This window comes from Ahaetulla prasina, chromosome 6 (assembly GCF_028640845.1).
Source record: "Ahaetulla prasina isolate Xishuangbanna chromosome 6, ASM2864084v1, whole genome shotgun sequence".
NCBI lineage: Eukaryota > Metazoa > Chordata > Lepidosauria > Squamata > Colubridae > Ahaetulla > Ahaetulla prasina.
In genome coordinates this window covers 23,712,426-23,738,310 of record NC_080544.1, presented here as the reverse complement: position 1 = coordinate 23,738,310, position 25,885 = coordinate 23,712,426, and the positions used below count along the sequence as shown (strand labels likewise).

Here is a 25,885-nt window from a genome sequence, read left to right as displayed (position 1 = left end):
AAGTATTTCTCTGTGTATAAGAAATACACATTAGACCAAAAAAACAACAACCCACTTATATAGTGATGGGATCAAAGCTATATGTAACTGCAAAAAAAAAGAAAAAAGATCGAGGTCAAAGTGTAGAATATCACAATAAAGATGTTGAATTGTTATGTGTCAGCTGTGAAAAGATAGATGTTAAGGGGTCATTAGGACACAGATTAAAAATAAAATTTCCAGGAATGTAATGCCCTTATTAAAAATCTATAAGGCATCAGCATCTGGAATGCAGGATACAATTCTGGTCACCATGTATGAGAGAGAGAGAGAGAAAGAGGGAGGGAGAGAGGGAGAAAGAGAGAGAGAGAGAGAGAATGCTGGAAAGGAGGCTGAGACCAGTGGTGGGATTCAAGTAATTTAACAACCGGTTTTCTGCCCTAATGATTTCTTCCAACAACCAGTTTGCCAAACTACTCAGAAAGTTAACAACCGGTTCTCCCGAAGTGGTGCGAACTGGCTGAATCCCACCACTGGCTGAGACCAATCAAAACAATTAAATAAAGACTTTACTTATAAGCAAAGCTAAATAGTTTAGGAAAAAGTCTACTATGAGTAGACATGAGTAAGATGTATAAATCATGAATGTCATGATAAACTTGGAGTAGAAAAAAATTCCCTTTCTTTTGAAATACTAAGAACAAGTACGAGACAATGAAGCTAATTGGAAAACTTACTACTGGATAAGGTCCAATCCTTCACTATCCTTAACTGAGAGGTAGATTTGCCCCTCCCATGTCTAGTTATTAACAATGGACTTTGGTTGATTTGAGTAACTTCTCACCAGTATTGCGTGCTAGGGAATGCATGAGAATGTACTACAGCTCTCGGTTCTAGAAGCTTTGGATTATAGATATCATTTATCTAGATCAGGGCTGTCAAACTTGAGATGACACATCATCACATGACGTATCACAACTTCTTCCCCCCTTCACTAAACTGGGCATGGGCATGGCCAGCACGTGACGCATCCAGCCCATGGGCCGCGAGTTTGACACCCCTGATCCTTTTCAAGCTAGCTTCCAGCCCAGCTTTCGTACAGAAGCTGCCGAGATCTTCAGTTAAGGGTTGGCTCTGAGGAAAATGCAGCCCATGTTTTTTATACTGTACTTTCCTTACCTAGTGTACAGTTTAAGTCAATTAGGACTGCGCCAAGCCATTCACTCTCTTTTAATTCGGCTTGTTCGTGAAGTTTCGCAGAGTGAATTCAAAGGAAGGGTAAACAGAAACGGAAGGGCTGCAAAAAAAAAAGAAAAAAGAGGCTTTTAGCTTTGCGGGGGTCAAGTAATCATTTATGGAAGGAGAAAGATGACCCCCCCTGCACCTCTGCTAGCAAGGACAACCAAGGACTTCATTAAAGTAAAAGGCTGGGGGGGGGGAGTAGGGAGAAAAAGAAGGGGAAAAAAAATAGAACTCTACCAAGGTAAGGTGACCTTTAGTTCTCTAAATTCAGAAAAATTGGCAGGGAAGGGGAGGTCATCACAATCCTTTTTATTCCTCTTTCTTTAATAAGGCTCATGAAAAACCATTTTAGAGGTCCAGGAGCCGCCTCTAAATTCTCAACACTTTCTTTAAGAATGATCACTCGATCAGATACTGGTCTGTTGATCGTGTAACATTTGCCGTGTCTGTCGTTCATTCTCACAGGAAACATTGGGAAAGATGAAGTAAACTACCACACCCCATTGTGGTATGAACAGAGGCTTTTCAAAATCAGAGGGGGGAAAAAATACGACATCCCTTCCCTCTCACAAATCTTTTTCAATTATTTTTTTTAATGTTCTATGGAAGAGGTGGGGGAAAAACAAGCTTGTTGTTGTTTCAGGGAATAAATAATTTTGCAGACTGAATGAACTGGATACAAGATGGCCTTCAGCGTTGTTAATATGAAGAGGATTGGGGCATCCCTTAAAATGGAGAAAATTTTGAAAAATAGCTTCGTAATGAACGAAACTGAGACACTCTCAGCCTAATCTATTTCCCAGGTGGTTATGGCGACAAATGAAGGCTGGTTTGAAAGTCACGGTGAGCTTCTTCAGGAAAAGTAGCCTATAAATATGGTAAATGCATGCATCAACTTATTGCCCTAATATATATATATATTCGGATTTTTCTTCAGGTCCATGTAAGTGTGCTTTTTGTGTCCAAAATATTTTGCCAATTAACCAGTGGAATAGCTTGCCTCCAAAAATTGTGAGCGCTCCATCACTGGATGATTTTAAGAAGAGTGCAGACGGTCGCTTGTCTAGAGTGGTTCTCTAGGTTCTCCTGCTTGAGCAGGGGGCTGGACTAGAAGACCTCCAAGGTGCCTTCCAGCTTTTTCTGTTCTGTTCTGTTTGTTCCATTCCGTTCCATTTTGTTCTGTTTCATATCATTCCATTCCATTCCATTCCATTCCCTTTCTTTCTTTCCTCCTCCTCCTCCTCCTCCTCTTCTCTTCTCTTCTCTTCTCTTCCATTCCATTCCATTCCATTCCTCCTCCTCCTCCTCTTCTCTTCTCTTCTCTTCCATTCCATTCTTTCTTTCCTCCTCCTTTTTCCTATCCTATCCTATCCTATCCTATCCTATCCTATCCTATCCTATCCTATCCTATCCTACCCTACCTTACCCTACCCTACCCTACCCTACTCTACTGTATTCTATTCTATTCTATTCTGGTGACAATTGGAAAACAAGATCTGCAGATGATACAATGTAAAGACCATTGTACTCTAAACATTGAATGGATACATCTGATGTCAAGGCATGTCCTGATTGATGGCTCTATTGGCCAATACATTGTCAATACAAAATTGGCACATTTTGCTTTATTTGGGGCGATTCTAGAGAATGTTCCTAATAGAAGTTTCCTTTGGATTAACTTTGACATTCTGTAGCCATCAGTTCAAGTTCTTCCCAACCAACCTACCTAATTATTTTCAATCACAATAATATTTACATTAATTGGGGAAGTCCTCGATAGGTGTAAATATTATGAACCTCAAAAGGCCACAAGCTGATCATCATATCAGGGCTAAGAATGGTACAATTTGCCTTGTTCGTATCATTCTGACGGTCTTCTTCTCTGATGCCATCTATAGCCAGAAGTTCTTCAGGAACCATACGAAAAAGCATTTTCAGTGATGGCTCCATGCTGCTCTTTAGAAGAGGTGACCCTCACTGCCTGCATCAAAACATTGTCAAAAAAAAGCACCTGTTCAAGCTTTTCCCAGCCTAGCACATTTCACTAAAGGTAATGAATAAATTAAGCATGATGGATGCAAGTTATACTATGTTTGGACTTTGTAATGACTCTCTGGATTGGAGTGATTGCCTTTGTATCATCTCTAGGGATAGAACAGCTGATCTCTCGGCTTATAAATATTATTCCACACACTGGCTGAAAAATATACTTGGATATCAACAAAAAAGGGAGAAAAGCAAAGGAATAAATTTCCCATCTTTTTTTTTTCCTGCTACAGAAATCTGGCTGGTTCCTCAGCCTTTGCTCCTTGTAATCTATGACGCAGTGCATTCATCTCCAGCTGCAGCTCATCTTTGAGATCCAATCAAGTCCTCTTTTGTTTTGCTATCGTTTTAAATTTCCAGTGAACAGCATCACATTATGCTGATTACTGGGTGTCACATCATGTTAGGCGACATCACCAAACAAGGCAGGCTAAGGAGGCCAAGGAACAGTAATGTAGCACAAATGCAAAAGTTCAACCCATTCTCATCTCTTGATATTCTTCTATAACAAAGCCACTGCAGGGGAAAAGGTTGGAAGGAGACCTTTGCAAAATCCATCATGGCTGTAATTCTATAAAGACCATTTCTTTCCTGAACAAACTGAAACTCTTAGTCATCCCTCAGTATTTTATTGTGGATGCTACCATCGGGGATGTAATTGCATGCTTGCTTTGCCTGCTCCAAACTTTCAAGGCGAGGAAGAGGAGGAGGAGGAGGAGGAGGAGGAGGAGGAGGAGGGGGAGGAGGGGGATTGGGAACCAGAATTGATCTTCTCCAGGCAGTGATGATATTTAGCTGGTTCTATCCGGTTCAGGCGAACCGGTAGCGGCATCTGCAGAAGGCTCTGCCCCTCCATCGGATGTCATCACGTCCCGTTTTTGATGCTCTGCGAATGTGTGAAGGTGGCACATGTGAGCGGAGCAAGCGCACATGTGCACACACTTGCATTCGCAAACCGGTAGCGAAGGTAAATTAATACCATCCCTGGCTCTAGGCTTCATCTATATTACCTATACCATGAGTCAGCAAGAAATGGGAGCCATACAATTACACTGACTAAATTGAGAAGCTGGGGCACAGCTAAAACTCTTGGTTAAACAAGGGAATGAACTGCGGCTCTGATAACATGTGAGAATGATCCTGGGTGGCAGGAGGAAGAGTCTCTGCCTAGACAATGATCTGATAGATGAAATTTGAGCCCAGGGGAAGAAGGATGGCAAAAGTGTCTCCGAAGAGTTTCTCCCTAGTTTTGAAAGAGTAAAAGTGAAGGATGGGAAGAATACTTTCAGAGTTGTGATATTCCATTCATGGAATTTTACAATCAAGATTGAGCTAATATTCTTTGTGTGGACCACCTCACAAGGCTAACATTAATCTCGCAAAGAGAGAAGCAACCTGGAATTAAGGAGACACTTCCTAACAGTGAGGACAATTAGACAGTAGAACAGCTTGCCTCCAGAAATTGTGGGCGCTCCATCACTGGATATTTTTAAGAAGAGTCTAGACCAGGGCTGTCAAACTCGTGGCCCATGGGCCGGATACATCATGCCCATGCCCATGCCCATGCTTGGTTTAGCAAAGGGGAAAAAAATCCCGATACGTCATGTGATGCCACGCATTTGACACTCCTGGTCTAGACAGTCACTTATCTGAAATAGTATAGATTCTCCTGCTTGGACAGGGGTCTGGACTAGAAGATCTCCAAGGTCCCTTCCAGCTTAGTCATTCTATTCTATTCAAAATCTGAATGTACCTGCTTTGTAATACTCTGAACCTAAATATTGTTTATCCAACTGTTGTCTAGACTGAAATTCTCCCTCCGGTCTCCGAGAGTTATTCCCACAAGATAAGTAGCACACGATATAAATGGCTGAGAAGCGCTCCTACAATTCCAGTAGGGATAATTTGTTGAGGACTGCAAGCAGGATGTGTGGGATCAGAGACCAAAGTGGTTACAGCAGGGGTGTCAAACTCAAGGCCTGGGGGCCAGATGTGGCCTGCGGGGTGCTTAGCAGGGGTGAAATCCAGCAGGTTCTGACAGGTTCTAGAGAACCGGTAGTGGAAATTTTGAGCAGTTCGGAGAACTGGCAGCGGAAATTTTGAGTAGTTCGGAGAACCAGCAAATACTACCTCTGGCTGGTGTGGGAATGGAGATTTTGCAATTTCCTTTCCCCAAGAGTGGGGAGGGAATGGGGATTTTGCAGTATCCATCCCCTGGAGTGAGGTGGGAATGGGGATTTTGCAGTATCCATCCCCTGGAGTGAGGTGGGAATGGAGATTTTGCAGTATCCTTCCCCTGCCATGCCCTTGCCCATCAAGCAACACCACAGCCACCAAGCCACACCTACAGAACCAGTAGTAAAACAATTTGGATTTCACCACTGGTGCTTAGATCTGGCTCAAGTAGCTGCCTTAGAAACAGCAATGTGTGTGGCCCTCGTGGGCTCCGTTTTCAGCCATGACGGCCTCCTGCTGCCCTCTGCCAGTGAAAACGGAGCTCAGGAGGGTGGCAGGAGATCATCGCAGCTGAAAATGGAGCTCAGGAGCCTGTCTTTGCTGATAGAGTGCTTGAGCCACCACAGATGCTCCCGACATGAGTGACATCGAACTGGCCATGCCCACCTTGGCCATGCCCCCCACCCCACCCACCCCAAGGTTAAACACAACCCTGATGTGTCCCTCAATGAAATCAAGTTTCATAGGGCCGGTTTAGCTCTGCCTGGTAAGGCCTGTTATTAAGAACACAAAGCCTGCAATTACTGCAGGTTCGAGCCCGGCCCAAGGTTGACTCAGCCTTCCATCCTTTATAAGGTAGGTAAAATGAGGACCCAGATTGTTGGGGGGGCAATAAGTTGACTTTGTAAATATATACAAATAGAATGAGACTATTGTGAGTCTTCGGAGAAGGGCGGGGTATAAATGTAAACAAAAAAAACAAAAAAAAGTTTGACATCCCTCGGTTACAGGTACCCTTTTAGACACCCGTTGTTTTCTTTCCCTGACATCTTGTTTCTTCTCTCCTTCTATTGTCTTTCAATCAATAGAATAGAATAGAATAGAATTTTTTATTGGCCAAGTGTGATTGGACACACAAGGAATTTGTCTTGGTGCATATGCTCTCAGTGTACATAAAAGAAAAGATACGTTCATCAAGGTACAACATTTACAACACAATTGATGATCAATATATCAATATAAATCATAGGGATTGCCAGCAACAAGTTATAGTCATACAGTCATAAGTGGAAAGAGATTGGTGATGGGAACTATGAAACGATTAATAGTAGTGCAGATTCAGTAAATAGTCTGACAGTGTTGAGGGAATTATTTGTTTAGCAGAGTGATGGCCTTCGGGGAAAAACTGTTCTTGTGTCTAGTTGTTCTGGTGTGCAGTGCTCTATAGCGTCGTTTTGAGGGTAGGAGTTGAAACAGTTTATGTCCAGGATGCGAGGGATCTGCAAATATTTTCACAGCCCTCTTCTTGATTCGTGCAGTATACGGGTCCCCAATGGAAGGCAGGTTGATAGCATATTAATTTTCTGCAGTACTAAATATCCTCAGTAGTCTGAGTCATTCATGTTGGGCAGCAGAACCGACCCAGACTGATTCAGAGGTGCATAAGACTGACTCAATAATTCCTCTGTAGAATTGGATCAGCAGCTCCTTGGGCAGTTTGAGCTTACTGAGTTGGCGCAGAAAGAACATTCTTTGTTGTCCTTTTTAATGATGTTTTGATGTTAGCTGTCCATTTGAGATCTTGCGATATGATAGAACCCAGAAATTTGAAGGTTTCTACTGTTGATACTGTGTTGTCAAGTATTGTGAGAGGTGGAAGTATGGAAGGGTTTTCCTAAAGTCTACCACCATTTCTACGGTTTTGAGTGTGTTCAGTTCCAGATTGTTTTGGTTGCACCACAAGGCTAGTCGTTCGACCTCTTGTCTATATGCGGATTCGTCATTGTCTCGAATGAGACCAATCACTGTTGTGTCATCTGCGAACTTCAGTAGCTTAACAGATGGATCATTGGAGATGCAGTCATTGGTATACAGAGAGAAGAGAAGTGGGGAGAGCACACAGCCTTGGGGAGCCCCTGTGCTAATTGTACAGGTATTTGATGTGATCTTGCTTAGCTTCACCTGCTGCTTCCTGTTTGTTAGGAAGCTTGTGATCCACTTACAAGTCTGTTCCGGTACCTGTAGCTGGTTTAGCTTAGTTAGAAGAATGTCTGGAATGATGGTATTGAATGCTGAACTAAAGTCTACAAAAAGGACCCTTGCATAGGTTTTTGGAGACTCAAGATGTTGTAGGATGTAGTGCAGAGCCATATTAACAGCATCATCTGTTGATCTATTTGCTCGGTATGCAAATTGCAAGGGGTCTAAGAGCGGATTCATGATGGTTTTCAGGTAGGAAAGCACTAGCCTTTCAAAGGTTTTCATGACTACAGATGTTAGAGCAACTGGTCTGTAGTCATTCAGTTCCTTGATGGTGGGCTTCTTCGGCACTGGGATGATGGTAGAGCGTTTGAAGCAAGAAGGAACATAACACATCTCTAGTGATTTATTGAAAATATGGGTAAAGATGGGGGCCAATTGGTCAGCACAGACTTTTAAGCAAGAAGGAGTTATCTTGTCTGGGCCTGGAGCTTTTCCTGGCTTTTGTCTGGCTTTTGTCTTGTAAAGAACCCTCTTCTTTATATTCCAAGCTGCAAGAAAAGACAGATACTTTTCCTCAGAGGTAGACAAAGATTTTTGAACCCATGTTGAGGGCTTCTAGATCCCTAAGATTTTGCTGCAGGACTAGGACCTCTGAACATCCGTGTGCCTTTGCTACTGCAATAAGTCTTTTTCAACCATTCTTTTCTTCTTTCTGCAAAATGCCGCCTCATATCCTGAACTCCTCCTGGGTAGAAAAGTTTACTATGTGGTCTAGGAGCCAGGATAGTGCAGTGGTTAGAACGCAGTATTGCAGGATAACTCTGCTCACTGCCAGGAGCTCAATCCAGGGGTAAAATGCTCCCGGTTTGGACCGGATCAGCCGATCCAGTAGCGATGGCAGCAGGTGGTTCAGAGAACTAGTAACAAAAATCCCTGCCCCCCCGCCCATGCCCACCCAATCGCCCGGTCGCCCATAAACAAATATCCAGAGCATAGGCATTTGTCATCTAGCAGTAAAGACACTGGGCTTGTCAACCAGAAGGCAAGACAATTTGAAACCCAAGTTAGTACGTGACAAGATGAGCTCCTGGTACTTGCCCCACTCCTACCTATCTAGCAGTTCGAAAGCATGCAAATGCAAGTAGAGAAATAGGTACCACTTTGATGGGAAGAAAACAGTGTTCAGTGTACCTCAGTGTATAATCATGCAGGCGCCATGACCACAGAAGCATCTTTGGATAACACTGGCTCCCTCAGCTAGGAAACGGAGATGAGCACCATTCCCTAGAGTTGGAAACAATTGGACAAGGGAAACCTTTGCTTTTTTTTTTTAAAGAAGACAGAAAAGTACAAATCATCAAGACAGAAAGCCTCTTATTCAGCATGAATTGGATCCATGCCTGGTATATTAAATATCCTTTAAGGCCAGCTACATTTTGAAAGATGATGGGCAGCTCCACTTCTATCCCAGGATAGCTAGAGCTACCCTTGTGATGTTCCCATGAACCTTTTTTATGGAATTATAGCATCATAACTCATAGCTGCCTGTTATGTAATCTTCTCTGCATAGCAGCGCCTGACAGGGATTTATTACAAATGTGTTTTTATACCACACTTTGTAATAGGGAAAGAAAGACCCCAGCTGCCTCTGATGACCTTTTAATCATCTACAGGGGCTATTCAGTTAAAAGCTCCAGAGCAGAAGTGACAAATACTTGCCACACTGGTTGGGTTCAGCTTGATCAATGCATTTCTGTGAGGCCCATGACACAGTGACATTTTAATGAACTGCTCCTAAATTCTATTGGTTGCGATCAAAAAGTGAAGCTTTCTAATGAGAACATTACAGGTAGTCCTCAACTCACAGCCACAATTATTCTCCAAATTTCAGTTGCTAAGCAAAATGGTTGTTTAGTGAATTTTGCTCCGGTTTACGACCTTTCCTGCCGCCGTGATTAAATGAATCACGGCGGTCGTTAAGTTAGTAGCCTGGTTGTTCTGACTTTGCTTCAGAGGTGGGCTTCACATACTGTAGCTATTGGTTTTCCCAGCACTGGAAATGTGAGCATGTGCGTGTGCATGCTCGCTTTGCTCATGCGTGCGCCATCCATGCATGTGTGCGGTGTCACAAAACATGGCAATTCACTTGCATGTGCTGTCCACACATGTGTGCAGTATCAAAAACACAGCAATATAGGATGGGCATTGCTCCTGGGCAGGTAGGCTAGACAGGATTACACCTGGGCGCCCACAGATCGCCACTACCAGTTTGCCTGAACCGGCTGAACCCCATCTCTGTTTTGCTTATCAGAAAGTCACAGAAAGTGATCACATGACTCTGAGGACACTGCAACCATGGTGGCTCAGGCTGTAAGATAGCCTGTTATTAAAACACAGCAGCCTGCAATTACTGCAGGCTCGAATCCCACCAGGCCCAAGGTTGACTCAGCCTTCCATCCTTTATAAGGTAGGTAAAATGAGGACCCAGATTGTTGGGGGGGCAATAAGTTGACTTTGTAAATATACAAATAGAATGAGACTATTGCCTTACACACTGTAAGCTGCCCTGAGTCTTCGGAGAAGGGCAGGATATAAATGTAAATAATAAAAAAAAAAAAACCCGTCATAAATACATGCCAGTTGCCAAACATTTGAATTTTGATCACATGATCGTGGGGATGCTCAACAGTTGTAAGTGTGAAAAATGGTCACGAGTCCCTTTTTTCAGTGCTGTTGTAACTTTGAACGGGCACCAAATGAACGGTTGTAACTCAACTGTATGTATCACAACATCTTTTTCCACATAAAAATGGTACCAGTTATACTGAATCACAAATGATCCCAATTAGTCTCCCATTGCCTGAGCTGCTGTGATGTTACAGATGCTAACAAACATTCTGAAGACCAAGAAAGAAAAATCAGTCAAGATAAAATGCTAAAGGTTGGAACACCTGATCAAAGTAAAAGGTAGTAATATTTCAAATTTCACAAACAGTGAAGGTCAGATTTTGGAAGCTGCTGCATTACTGTAGGAGCCCTCTGGAGTATAAAGGAATGGAATAGTATTGATAAAATGGAGCATTCTTCCTTTTTCGACAGGAATAAAACCTGGATCGGGCTCATTATCATAATCTTCTCTCAAATTAATCTGCTTATAAAATGTGGCTCATGCCCCACACAGTAGACTCTTTTCCTTAGTCCATAAGGATCCTCTCCCTAACAGGCTGACAGCTAGTCACTATGTAAATCTTCCATATGAAGATCAAGCAGGTATTTGCTTGAATATAAAGGATGAGTCTGTTTCATATATAGGTGATCCTCAACTTAAACTGTTCGTTTAGTGACTGTTCAAAGTTACAACAACACTGAAAAAAGTGACTTATAATTGTGCTGCTTTCTAGTGAATCTAAATCGCGCGGCTGTTGTGGCTCCTGCCCCCGAACCTGGCACCATGCCCAAAAGTGCCTTAGAGCTGGGCCTGCTGCCAGAAAGTGATTTGGACAGTGAGGGGGAAGGGCCGTCAGGACTTACCTCAGAAGCACCGGCCTCCCTGGATCAGCTCCAGGAGCCAGAAGCAGGCCAAGCGAAAGAGATAACAAGGCCTCCTTCTCCTGACTCTTCCCTCCCCCCCTCCAGGCCAAGCCTGCAGACCCAGCTGACAGCAATCAGGCTTGGCTCAATCCCAGGTTTCGTAGGCAGGAGAGAAGGGAACGACAGAAACAGGGGAGGGGCAGGCCTAGGAAGTGCTGAGTCATGGAGCCGCACCCCACAGGATATAAAAGGCAGCAAGAGCTGATGTGTCTCTTTGTATCAGGCAAATCCACGGATTGACTAGAGCTGAAGGTTGTGACTCACCAGCGTCTTGGCAGCTATTGAGGGCTCTTGGCAGACGCTGATTCTTTTGCTGCCAGAGCTGATAAGAGCCGGCTAATTAAGCCATCGTTCGGATGGAGGCGAGGGGGACACAACAGCGGCAGAGCTGTTCCCTCCCCTCGCTGTTCTACTTACCTTTGAAGACTTTGAAGACTCAGAAAAGGATTCTTAATTTTCTTTTTTTCAGCGCTGTGTGGTAGCGCTTGCGGTGCACATGCGCGCAAAGCTTTCTGCCATATTGGATTATTTTTTTTAACAATGGTGCATTGTTTGTTTTTTTAAAAAAGCAAATAAATGGGAAGCAGGCACATTGTAAAGCAAAGCTTCATGTTTATTTCCAAGAATGCCTCTGAGCTCCAAGTTTAATTTTAGTTGGAAAAAAATATGGTGGGTGTTTGTTTGGAAGTGTGTCAGCTGTCTAGAAAGATAGGTTAAGATTAAAAGAACAATGGTTATTTGAGCTGAACTTTAATTCTGGTAATCCAATCTATGACATGCTCTTGGCAGGTATGTGGAAGTTTAATGTTATTTTTATCTCTCTCTGTCTCCCTCTCTCTCTCCCCCACTCTCTCTCAAATCCATCTATCTGTCATCTCTCTATCATCTATCTCTCTATCTATCTCTATCTCTCTATCTCTATCTATCTTATCTCTATCCATCTCCATCTATCTCTATCATATCTGTCTCCATCTCTCTCTCTCTCTCTCTCTCTCTCTCACTCTATCATATCTGTCTCCATCTCCATCTATCTATCTCTGTCCATCTCCACCCACCCACCTATCTATCTATCTATCTATCTATCTATCTATCTATCTATCTATCTATCTATCTATCTATCTATCTATCATCTATCTATCTAATCTATGTATCTATCATCACATTTAGGTACCATCTATCTCAGAGTGACTATGAGCGGTTTTCATGGCCTTCTTCATTTACTCCTCTGTCTAACCTGTAATTCTGAGACCTCTTCTGGTGTCCCTTCCAAGTTTTAGTTCAGACAAAGTTTGGCCTTTTGAGATCAACCAGGGTCATTTAAGTGGCGTTGCAAAGCTTGGGCAAGGCTAAGATATCACATAGTTAGAAGGAAGAACCTCCTTTTTAAAGTCTTCTGATAAAGAAGTGTTCAGTGCCTGGCCATTCCCATGAAGGTATGGCACATAGCCACTTTGTGAGAATATTTATGACATACTCTCAGCTTTCCAAATATATCCACCAGTCCCAAAGTCTGTCTGTCTATTGCTGGATTGCAGCAATGAATTGTGGTGAGAAGAAGCAGAGATAAAGCTGGCCAGACTAGGACTAGGAGTCCTAGTGGACTACCATTTAAATATGAGCCAGCATGTGCAGCAGTTGTCAAAAAAGCCAACACAGTTCTAGGCTGCATAAACAGAGGGACAGAATCAAGATCACGTGAAGTGTTAATACCACTTTATAATGCTTTGCTAAGGCCACACTTGGAATACTGCATTCAGTTTTGGTCACCATGATGTAAAAAAGATGTGGAGACTCTAGAAAGAGTGCAGAGAAGAGCAACAGAGATGATTAGGGGACTGGAGGTTAAAACATATGAAGAACGGTTGCAGGAACTGGTATGTCTAGTTTAATGAAAAGAAGGACTAGGGGAGACATGATAGCAGTGTTCCGATATCTCAGGGACTGCCACAAAAAAGAGGGAGTCAAGCTATTCTCCAAAGCACCTGAGGGTAGGACAAGAAGCAATGGGTGGAAATTAATCAAGGAGAGAAGCATCTTAGAACTAAGGAGAAATTTCCTTATAGAACAATTAATCAGTGGAACAACTTGCCTCCAGAAGTTGTGAATGCTCCAACACTGGAAGTTTTTAAGATGATGATGGATAACCATTTGTCTGAAGTGGTGTAGGATTTCCTGCCTAAGCAGGGGGTTGGACTAGAAGACCTTCAAGGTCCCTTCCAACTCTGTTATTCTATTCATGTAATAGGGGAATTGAAACATAGCTATTATGTCTCATCATTGAGTCTTTCAAGAAAAGATTGGACTGCCATTTGTCAGAAATGGTGTAGGGTCTCCAGCATGAGCGGGAAGGGGTTTTGGGGGGTTGGACTAGAAGACCTTCAAGGTCCCTTCCAACTCTGTTATTCTATTCTGTTATATAAATATCTCCAAATGATTCAGAAACTTCAGTTACTCCAGTATGACTAAGCTGCTAATGGTGGCATATCAATGTTTATTTTTAAAGTTCTTTATTAGTTTCATCCTGGTATTTCTTTAGTTAATTCCTTGTGCAACTGCCTCTCCAACTATGCAGATCATGGCTGACCCCTCTGTGTGTCTTCTTCAGTGGCCTTTGAGAAAAGGCATCCACCAAAGTCTTATTTTGGCATTCAGAAAATATTTTTTTGCACCCCCTAGGACTTTGTAACCTTTAAAAGCACTTTTTAGTAGCTGTTTCTTCTGATTGTTTTACAGAACATGACGGCTGTTTCCGATGGTTATTTTATTGATGACTTGTGACATTTTTGGTCTTTGGCTGTTAGCTGCCCTGGGAACTGTACGTGTTTGCGAGGTACACATTTAATACATTTTAAAAAAAGAAGAAGAAGAAGATAAGTCAGATTCTGGCTACCTTCACCTCTATGGACCCATGGGAGAATGAAGAGTAGAACTTCATTCAAGGTCACCTGCTTATAAGAATCTGCCAATCCTAGGGCTGATACAAAGTCAGAAATTTGTGCTTTCATCTCCATGGTGCCTCAAGGCATTCTTGATCATGTCTGAAGCAAAGTGGAATAATTGAAGCACTGATCCAAGTACACAGCTAACTCAATCCTGCCTTAATATTACAAATGAGGCTTCGAGGGAGGGGAATGGATCTGCCGATTTGCCTTTAATCTCCCACTGGAAGCCCACCTGTAAATTTAATCAGTCATGTACTGGCTAACAATCCTCTCTTAATTAATATTAAACAAGTCTATCAATTCAGTTTTCACACTGAATGGAGGCTGTCACACGCAATCTGTATTAGAGAGGACTTGTTATTCAAGCAGGTATTTCCATTTACTTCTATATGAGAATCTGGAACAGGAAGGAAATTTGCAGATTAGCACCCAAAAAAGGAACAAAGGATTGATCAGGCAATAAACTCTTGAGTATGCTTCTGAATTTAAATTAAATTTAGACTCCATCCTTCCATCAAAGCCAGCACTCAAGGTAGCTTCCAATAAAATGCAAATGAAAGAAAGACATTCTAATTGCAACATTAAAATTCAACAATTAATCTTCATCATGAAATATGAAATAAAGGGAACCACCAATAATGGACATTTTCTAGAGTAGCAGCAATTTAGCTGTCTGTAATGCAAAAAAGACAAAAGACTTGCTTATAGAAGAGGGACTTGCAATAATATTTAGCATTTGGGCTTATATACTGCCCCATAGCCCTTTACAGCATTCTCTGGGTGATTTACAATGAAGAAGCATTTTTTTCCCTTCATATTGTTCCCATCTATCAGCCATAGTGGTGCAGTGGTTAGAATGCAGCACTGCAGGCTACTTCTGCTGGCTGCCTGCAATTTGGCAGTTCAAATCTAACCAGGCTCAAGTTTGACTCAGCCTTCCATCCTTCTTCTGAGGTCGGTAAAATGAGGGCCCAGATTGTTTGTGGGCAATATGTTGACTCCATAAACCATGTAGAGAGGGCCGTAAAGCATTGTGAAGCAGTATATAAGTCTAAGTGCTATTGCTAATCTGAGTCCTCATTTTACCAACCTCTTGTGTCTTGCCCGCTCTCACAGCAGCCGGGGCCTTCTTATCTGCTCCCGAACACGGAGGAATGTATGCCTCCCGGCCCCAGTCCTGGCTCCATGCCCAGACAAGCTGAAGAGGAGGGGGCACCTCCCGGTCCCAGCCCTGGCTCCATGCCCAAGCAGGCTGCAGAGGAGGGAGCACCCCCCGGCCCCAGCCCTGGCTCCATGCCCAGGCAAACGGAGCAGCTAGACCCCTCCCCCTCCTCCACAGCATGTGAGCCTGAGGAAGGTTTATTTCCAACAGCTGCTGATTGGAGTGACCCTTGCATCAGAAGACTGGATAGGCGGAGGCAACAGAAGGAAGGGAGGGGCAGGCCTTAATGAGTGCTGAGTCATGGAGCCACACCCCATGGCCTATATAAAGGATCTGCTTTCTGGCAGTCTCTGAGTCAGGCAAAGTCGAACTTATCTTACTGAAGTCACTTTCTGGTCTCCTGCCTGCTCTGAGGACTTTGCTAGGACTTTGGGCAGAGCTGCAGAGGCAAGCCTGATTCGGATTTCCCTGATCCGGCCGTCAGCGGAGGAGTGGGACACGACACAACCTAGGTAGGCTGAAAGGCTGAGTCAACCTTGAGTCCCACCTTGAGGTTCGAACTCCAGGCTGTGGGCAGAGTTTGCCTGCAATACTGCATTTTAACCACTGTGCCACAACGGTGGTAGGGTACTGAGTTGTATACCATTGACTCCATCCCACAGTTTAAGAAGAATGCTGTGAAGTACAACTAGTTATTATCATCTCCTATCCAGTTTCAGAAATCTCTGAATTTGCCCTTTAGCAAATGCTGAACATGGTCAGGGAAGCCTATTTCAATGCATGTTATAATTAATTGTGAGCCACCCAGAATCCCCTTTGTTGATAGGGATGGCTATATAAATTAGATAAATACACAACTGCATCAACAAGTAATGTTTCCAAACTGATCCCCAACCTATGGGCAGTAAGAAGACGCTAATGGTCACGAGCTACTTAGAGATGTCTAAGTTATTTGCTGAACTATGGTCCACACATTACACAAATGTGTTACAGCCAGCAGTGGAACAGAGGGCTTCTAGCAGAACTGGGATAGAAATTGAAAATTATAACATTTTGAAATCTAAGGAATTCCTTCCTCAAGGAAAATTGGAATAATCTGTTCAGATACCAGTGCCAAACATTGTCAGAGTTTTGTTGCAGCACATACAATCAGACACAATTAATTGAACTTCAGCAGGATTCAAATTACATAAGAAACTTCTTTATATACAATACCGTACATCAGAAGTCAGCATACAATATCAGGAACACAGGAGCAATATTCATAGCAGCAAGTCATTACAGAGTAGAGAGACACAGAGGCTAATATATTGTGCAGAGGCAGCCATTACAGAGGCCAAACCAAGTCTTATATACAGTTCAGCAAGTCTAAGCCACTCCCAGACTCCAAACTGTCTCTTATGGCCCCCTACAAACAAATACTATGTTTCAGTTTCCAAACAGTCCCCATTGGCTGACCTGTTACCATGTCTATTCAAACAGTCCCCATTGGCTGACCTGTTACCATGTCTATTCCAGCTATGAATATTCATACTGAACACTTACAATATAATATTAGTCACCACAGAAATGTTTCAGGAAAGCTGCTGGAGTGACAGAGGAGATAAAAATCAGAAATGAGATAGTAAGAGAAAGAAAGAATGCTGTAGGGAAAGCCTCTGAAGCTTGGGGTGGGCGAAAACACCCCCCCCTGTGGTGTAGGAGGCCGAGTAGACCATGCCCACCATGGCCACACCCACCTGGGCAGAGAACCGTTTGCTAAAATTTTTGAATCCCACCCTGGGGAGAGAGAGAGAGACATTATTTTATCCCAGGCACAGCTAAGGACAACTTAATCCTGCCTTGGTCCCAGGCTGGGATGAGATGAAGGCAACATCCTGAGAACAAGCAGGAAATAGGTATTGCCAGGGCTTGACTATGCTGTTGGTGAAAAGCAGGGGGAGGGCTGCATCGCTCTAAAAGCACCCCGTGTTTAGAAAGACCCTTAGAAAAGTAATTATGTCACTTACAGTACAATTATGCACAAGTAGGGCTTTCAAGGGCAAATTGAGGCAATTATCCCTGCCCACACATATGGAGAAGGGCCTCTCGGTTTGGCTATTCGGCCTAATCAAATGGATCAGTATGTTTCATCCAGTGCAGGAACATTAATCGGTTAAAATAAAACCGCAAGAGTTATTTTCGGTATTTAAAGTTTTTTTCCACTCAGTCCCCTTTGCTAGGACGTTAATTTCAACTGACAGAAGAACAATGGGGAAGAAAATTGCATTGACGTAGGATGCAGTGAGAAGGAAATAGAGGAAAAGGACATACTGCAACCAGGGTGCTTTGGAATATATGCCTCGCCCTTAGGTCCCAGGATCTCACAATTACCTTCGGTGCCCAGGGATGCCAGTCGACTTGCCTCTCAAGATTTTATTCTAAAGTCTCTTCTAATTAAGACTGAATGATGGTGGCTTGCTTCAAAGCAGAGCATCAGATCCATGCAAAAATGTAATAGGGTAGACTGTGGGCCCCGATTCCCCAAAAGGAAGAGATAGAGGGGTTTCGTAGCCAAAATAAAATACTTTCTCCTGGGAACCAAGGACATTCCCACAGGTGGCCGAGAAGAGGAGGAGTAAAGTGCATGCGCGAAGCGAACCAATCGCAACACTGGTTGGAACCTATCACTGGGCTATACCCATTGGGATATACCCATTGCGGCTATACCCTAGTGCCAGATGGCTGGAATTGTGGTATGGTTTACAGTCATACACACAAACACCCATCCCTGCAGTTTCCTTGGCAAGATTTCAGAAGTGGTTTGCCATTACCTCCTCTTACCCAACGAAGGCAAGATTTTTGGATTGGGCAACTAATTTGTTTGAAATGGTATGGGGCAGTGATGGTTAACCTTCTTGGTGCCGAGTGCCCAAAGCGTGCTTGCCGGATCCCCAAAATACAATGAGACATCCCCCATGCATGTGCCCCGCCCTGCACATGCAAACACATCCCATGCATGTGTCCCCCCCTGCACATCTGCTGTTTCCCCCCCCTACTTCCAGGTTGGTGCAGGAGGCTTTCCAAGCCCAAAACAGGGCACAGCGGGGGCCTCGCACGCCTCCCCACATGCCATGTTTTGGCTTGCAGGTTGGTGCAAGAGGCCTTCCAGGCCCAAAATGGGACACGGGTGTGTGTACACATGCGCGAACCTCAAAAATGCAATGAAAGTATCCCCCATGCATGCACCCCGCCCCGTGTATGCATACACATCTCATTGCATGTGCCCCGCCCCCCCGCACATATGCTCTGCCCCCTCACCCCCCCCCCGGCTTCCAGGTTGGTGCAGGACACTTTCCAAGTGCAAAACAGGGCACAGCGGGGGCCTCGCATGTCCCCCCTCGTGCCCTATTTTGGCTTCCAGGTTGGTGCAGGAGGCCTTCCAGGTCCAAAATGGGACGCGGGTGTGTGTACATGCACGCGAACCCCAAAAATGCAATGTGAGCACACATCCCCACGCATGCACAGCAGAGACCCAAAGACCAGCTGGCCAGCGGGAGGCACGCGCGCATGAATGGTTGAGCTGAACTGGGGTGACGGCTGGTGTGCCAGGCGACATGGCTCCGTTTGCCATTTTGGGCACGCGTGCCATACATTCGCCATCACGGGTATAGGGTTTCCAACCTGTGCAGTGTTTGGACTAGAAGACTTCCAAGGTCCCTTCCAATTCTATTATTCTGTTTTTAGAACTCCTGGTTTCTAGCCTAGTGCCCTACCCTCTAAATGCTATACCAAAGTAGCTGCCCCCTCTCTTTCTCTCTCCCTCCCTCCCTCCCTCTCCCTCCAATATTTGCATTCATACAAAATTTGAACTATTTTACCCATGTGCATTGCCTTCCAAATATATTACTCTTCATCTCCCATAAACCCCACAGCCACAGGAAACAAAAATTATGGGATTTAATCCCCAACTCATTTAGAAGGCTCCAGACCAGGGAAGACTGCTGTACCTAATGAACTTTTCCCAGAACACCATGTCAGAAATGCTGCCTAAGGAAAAAAAAAACTCCACAGCCAATCAGTATTCACGGCATTTGTTTGTGTCTTGCCGAACTTAAGAGCAAAGGAAGAAAAAAAAATGACCTCTTTCCTTAAAAAGGTACACTTACACAGATTAACATTGATCTGATTAAGAGGCTATTAAATGAAACAGAGAAACAAGCAGGTTAATAGTTCATCTCGAGGAAGCAAAATATATTCCACGTGACAAAAAAGGTCATTACACTGAGCCAGTTTGTGAGGCACCAATCAGCATGTAAGCAGTGCTTTTATATCAAGTTTCTCCAGATATATACCAAAAGTCAGGCCCCATAGGCTAGTCACAATATACTTTCATATTTTTTTTCAGAGAAAATGTTACTCTACTTAGAAATGTTCAAAGAGAAGGTAAGTAATTAGTATTTAGAAGAAAACAGCAAGCAGGTCTACTAATATATATAATTGTCTATTTATTATGAAAGATTTGGAGTGACATGATAGCAGCGTTCCAATATTTGAGGGGCTGCCAGAAAGAACGGAGGGAGGGGGGGTTTCAACCTATTCTCCAAAGCACCTGAAGCAGCAGTGAAATCCAATTTTTTTTACTACTGGTTCTGTGGGCATGGCTTGGTGGGCATGGCAGGGGAAGGATATTGCAAAATCTCCATTCCCACCCCACTCCAGGGGAAGGATACTGCAAAATCCCCATTCCTTCCCCACTCCTGGGGGAAGGATATTGCAAAATCTCCGTTCCCACTCCACTCTGGGGCCAGCAAGAGGTGGCATTTGCCGGTTCTCCGAACTACTCAAAATTTCCGCTACCGGTTCTCTAGAACAAGTCAGAACCTCCTGGATTTCACCCCTGACCTGAAGGCAGGACAAGAAGCAATGGATGGAAACTAATCAAGGAGAGAAGCAACCTAGAACCAAGGAGAAATTTATTGAAAGTGAGGACAATTAGTGGAATGACTTGCCTCCAGAAGTTGTGGGTGCTCCAGCATTGGAGGTTTATAAAAAGAGATTGGACAACCACTTGTCTGGAATGGTATACAGGTTTCCTGCCTGAGCAGGGGGTTGGTCTACGAAAACCTCCAAGGTTCCTTCCAATTCTGTTATTCTGTCTATGCAGCCTGAATTTCAGTATAATCTGCATATGTCAAATTGGAGGACTGCTATACAAAAAATACAAAGAGAAAGGGAAGTATGTATACTGCATGAGTCAAAAAGAGGGCTGTGAAAATATTTACAGACCCCTCACATCCTGGATATAAACTGTTTCAACTCCTACCCTCAAAATGACGCTATAGAGCACTGCACACCAGAACAACTAGACACAAGAACAGTTTTTTCCGCGAACGCCATCACTCAGCTAAACAAATAATTCCCTCAACACTGTCAAACTATTTGCTAAGTCTGCACTACTTAGGAGGCAGTGCTCATCTCCATTTCAAAGCCGAAGAGCCAGCGCTGTCCGAAGACGACTCCATGGTCATGTGGTCAGCATGACTAAATGCCAAAGGTGCACGGAATGGTGTTACCTTCCCACCAAAGGTGGTCCCTATTTTTCTACTTGCATTTTTTACGAGCTTTCGAACCGCTAAGTTCGCAGAAGCTGGGACAAGTAACGGGAGCTCACTCCATTATGCAGCACTAGGGATTCGAACCGCTGAACTGCTGACCTTTCGATCGACAAGCTCAGCGTCTTAGCTTCTGAGCCACCACATCCCCTAATGCAGCAGTAATGGGTTTCAATTTTGTTTGTTACTGGTTTGCTTGTGGGCATGGGCGTGACACTTCTGCGCATGTGCAGAGACATCTGGGCAGGTGGGCGGAGCCTCTTGCCACCGCCACTACTGGTTCGTCCGACCCAGGGCAAACCGGTAGCAATCCACCACTGGAATGGAGATTTTACGTATCCTTCCCCCGTCACTCCGAAGCCACACCCACCAAGCCACGCCCACAGAACGGGTATTAAAAAAATTTGAATCCCACCACTGATTTAAATGTGTCTCCTTAAAATATTTTTCCTTAAATGTTGCCTGATTACAGTTTCTTGGGAACTCAGAAGTCTCCGTGTTATTTGTCACTCTTGAGGTGGGGCTAATAATGATCCTTCTGATGTAGATTACAGTAATAATGAAATACAGTAATTAACAGAAATGGGCAGGTAGTAATAAAAACATCATACACCACTGGATATGTTGGTGTTGTCTCTGGGGGTGGCATTTTTTATTTGAGAATGCTTTTTTCTTTTTTCTTGCTGAAATAGAATGAAAGGCCGCAACTGCAGTCGGTACAAAGCTCTAGTTATGTGCTAGGAATAACAGAGCATTTATTAGTCTCAACCATTATTCTGTCTGCAAATTACTAGTATCTTGCCTCCGTTCTATGGAACTTTTTCTGTTAAAGGCACAGTAACAGCTCTCCTTTCCTACTTGCCGCATCCATCTAGGCCTTTACAAAATGCAGATGCTCTTAATTAACTTATTCTATTGATTTACTCTCATTTACACATTAACCCCAAGTATTGACAGGGGTTGGATTAAACTCAGAAAGATGGTTTATGGATGCTTTGTCCCCTTTATTAGAGCTGTGTATTTAATTCTGATCACCCGTGGCATTCATAGCATCTTCTGCCCAAATCCTTAAATTTCTGAGTCGATTGTAATTTTGTTTTAAAGTAGAAAACAATCAGAATGTAAATATCTAAAGCTTTAGACATTGGGAAGGAACTAAAGAGCTGATTCAAGTTATGATTTTTTTTTCCTGTGTAGGTCAGGGATATCCAATTTGCAGCCTTGTGCAGCTAGTAATGTTGCCCCACAAGATCATAAACTTTTAACATTATTTATACATATACATATACAGTACGTATATACACACACACAGAGAGAGAGGTGGGTTTCACATAATTTAACACCGAAAATGTGAGTGTGTGCCTTCTGCGCATGCACTTTGCTCTTGCGTATGCTTGCATGCATGTGCATGGCTTTAAAAACATAGCTAACTAGGACGGCAGAGTGCTGGGGTGGGTGGGTGCGCCCACCCACCCCAGTGCACAACTACTGCAGGTCACAACTACTGATTCGCCCAAACCGGTATGAACCAGCTGAATCCCACTCCTATGTGTGTGTGTATCTATCTATCTATCTATCTATCTATCTATCTATCTATCTATCTATCTATCTATCTATGTATGTATGTATCTATCTATCTATATACCATCTATCTACATACATACACACACGCACACGCATATACATATATTGTACATACACATACATGTACACATATATGTATATGTATACATATGTACACATACATTAACCGAAGGGCGCACAGTGGCTCAGACGTTAAAGACACTGAGCTTGTCAGTTGGAAAGTTCACAGCCCAAGTTTGAGACCCGAGTACTGTGCAATGGGATGAGTTCCCATTATTTACCCCAGCTCCTGCTCACTTAGCAGTTTGAGAGCATTCAAATGCAAGTAGATAAATAGATACCACTTCGATGGGAAGGTAACAGCAACCCATGGACCTTAGCATATAGTCGTGCTGACCACACAACTATGGAAATGTCTTCAGAGAATGCTGGCTCCCCCAGTAAGAAACAGAGATGAGCACTTCCCCCTAGAGTTGGACATGACTGGGCAGGGTCTTTTATGTACATTAACCATATTATGTATTTTATATGACAATTAAAGACACATGGATTAGGGGATTAATTGTGGAAAGGGGGAAAAATGTCAATGGGTACAAGTTGTCTACAGCAATGTACACACACACACACACACATTTATTTTAAAAAAATAACTGAAAAAGGTAGGACAGTCATCTCATCAATCAATTGGAGCATCTCCAAATTCAATATAATGTGATGGCAGGATATCTGTCCAGATTTTAAATACTGCTCACTCCTCCCTCCCTCCCTTCCCTATTGTGTGAGAGTTTCTGTCCAGGTGGAACCATTGGTAGGATTCAACCGGTTCAGATTCAGGCAAACTGATAGTTAAATTGCTGGCTGGCCCCTCCCCTCCCCATCACACCCCGTTTGCTCCCAGGAGGCTTCAGGGAGGCCTACTAGGCCCAAAAGAGGGCATGGGGGCTGGTACGCCCCCCACGGCCTGTTTTTGCTCCCAGGAGGCTTCAGGGAGGCCTACTAGGCCCAAAAGAGGGCATGGGGGCTGGTACGCCCCCCACGGCCTGTTTTTGCTCCCAGGAGGCTGCAGGGAGGCCTACTAGGCCCAAAAGAGGGCATGGTGGCTGGTACTCCCCCCACGGCCTGTGTTTGCTCCCAGAAGGCTGCAGGGAGGCCGACTAGGCCCAAAACAGGGTGTGGAGGGTGCAGTGCACCCCCCCACATGGCCTGTGTTTGCTCCCAATGGGTGCAGGAGTCCAAGCACTGCCTGTCTCACACACACACCCCAGCCATGCCCACCAAGCCGGTCATTAAGGCAGAGAACTGGTTGTTAAATCATTTGAATCCCATCACTGGGTGGAACTCTTACCTGGTGAATATGCAGGCAATCCAGGGCGCAGGTAGTGAAAGGGTGGCGATCCGAGAAATGGATTAGAAGCAGGTCTGGAACAGGCACAATTCCCTTTGGCTGCGAGAGTGCAAGGAATGCTGGTGCTTGTGGTACAACAACCTTTGGAGAACCACAGATTCCATATCTACGTTTGGAAAGACAGTATGGTGCTAAATATCCAGTGTAAATAATTGGGGGCCAGATCAAATCATAATGAACTTCAGAGCCACGTTTTCCTATTATTAAAAATCAATATGCAACTTGGGGTGCTGATTTCACTGGGGGCAAGAAAAAGTATAGTGCCAACGTTTCATTTACCTCCAGGCAAGGATACCCTGAGCTTCTCTCAGAATAACACTCCATATGCTTAAGGAAATGAGCAGAAGACCATGGGAATTTATACTGCAATGAATTTCTTAATCATGGAGGTGCCACAACACTCTTTATGTTACACATTAGATAGAGACAAGCCAAAGAAAGGAACACATAGTATTTAAAATCTACAGCCAGTTGTATCTGCCCATCTTCTAACCATACATATAAACAGCATTTTGTGTCACTCTCGGCAGAAAAAGAATAAAAAAGAAGATTTGCTGGGAAATATTTGCCAGACTAATGCAATGCACACAACAAGAGCTCATCAGAATGTTAAAAAGCTTATTGACCAGACTTGTCGGGGGCAGAGATCCCGACATTGTATAATAATTGCAATAAAAGTAGAAACAGAAAGTAAAATGAGCTGTTGATCGGCTAACTTGACTAATAAGTAACTAATTGATTTCGTATCTGGAAGGAACCATTACTAACAGGACAACTACTACTAATACTTTAAGGTAGGATGCGAACACATTTGTGTCTATTAGATTTTCACAGTCTAAACCAGAGGTGTCAAACTTGTGGTGTCACGTTATTGTCACATGACATATTGCAACTTTCCCCCATTCACTAAAACAGGTGGGCGTGTATCTGGCCCATGGACTATGAGCTTGACACCCCTGGTCTAAGCCGTGTTTTTCAACCTCTTTCCCAACTTTAAGCTGTTGGACTTCATCTCCCAGAATCCCTCACCCAGCCATTCTGGGAGGTGAAATCCAAACAGATTAAAATTGCTGTGGTTGGGAAACACTAGTCTAGGCATTTGTTATGAATTCATATATGAGTGTTGTGATCAAGGCCCAAGTAGGTAGTAGTAGACACAATCAGTTCAAAAACAAACAGACTTTATTAGAACAGGTGAGAATTAACTCATTCTCAGCGTAGTCCAAACTAAATCAAAACAAATTCTTCATAAAACAATTCTTCAGTCTTATCACTAACCTTGGTCTAATTAGGCAAACTGCCAAAGGCTTTTCTTGGCAAAAGTTCAAAAGCAGAAGACACCGACAAGAAATAAATGCAGCAAGACAAGGAGCAAGTCTATCAACGTTGTTTTCCGACAAAGACCCCAAGAGCCATTGCTGGTCTTTTAAGCCTTATGGGAGGGGCCAATCATCTCTTGGCCCTACTCCCAAGTCATCCTCTTTGCTTTAGCTGCTCTTGCCTTCTGGCAGCTCTTCTCATGTGTGCACTAGGAACAGACTCCTCCTGGTCCTCTGCCTCACTACTGTCAGCCTCTGGAGGTTCTGGAGTTTGCACATCTCTCCCAGATGGCCCTGGCCCCATCTCTGCCTCCAACACAGAGCCCTCATCCGGGCCTTCCCCAGCCTCCAGGACTGGCCCATGTTCTTCCTCAGCCTCATCACTGTCCCATTCTGCTGCTAGCTCCGCAGACTGCTGGTGGACCACAACAATGAGAAAAAAACTCAAAACAAGCCCAAGACATTTGGGTCTATTACAACTCGCCGGGACCAATTCAATTAACTTGCCATGGCCAACTCGCCACAGGACAACTCGCCATGGCCAACTTGCCACAGGACTATTCAATGCAGATTAATTTATTTTGTTATTCATCAAAGCATTATAAAAGCTGATAATCATAGGAATAATTTATTTTGAGACAAGCGATAAAATAATTTTGATGAAAATATGGTCAGCAAAAATAAAAGGAACTAAGTGACTTCCATGGTGAGTTGTCCCACAGAGTTGGCTTTGGTGAGTTGACCAATTGACCATGATGAGTTGTCAAGCTATTTTGTGCTGGAGATAAAACATCTAACTGGCCTTCCAGCTGCCCACGGATGGAAAACATAACATTAAAGCTCTAACAGCTATCTTGAAATTA

General features: G+C 43.7%; 1 long non-coding RNA gene across 2 annotated transcripts; it reads left to right on the top strand.

The window, feature by feature from the left end:
* Positions 1–1,289: 1,289 nt before the first annotated feature.
* On the top strand, positions 1,290–14,939 carry LOC131200980 (uncharacterized). Of its 2 annotated transcripts, none has more exons than XR_009155748.1 (4): positions 1,290–1,462; positions 1,865–2,064; positions 3,120–3,271; positions 13,750–14,939. It is a non-coding gene; the product is annotated as an uncharacterized LOC131200980 (long non-coding RNA). The 2 variants fall into 2 exon arrangements; XR_009155749.1 differs by lacking the exon at positions 13,750–14,939 and adding an exon at positions 3,501–3,850.
* The last annotated feature ends 10,946 nt before the right edge of the window (positions 14,940–25,885 follow it).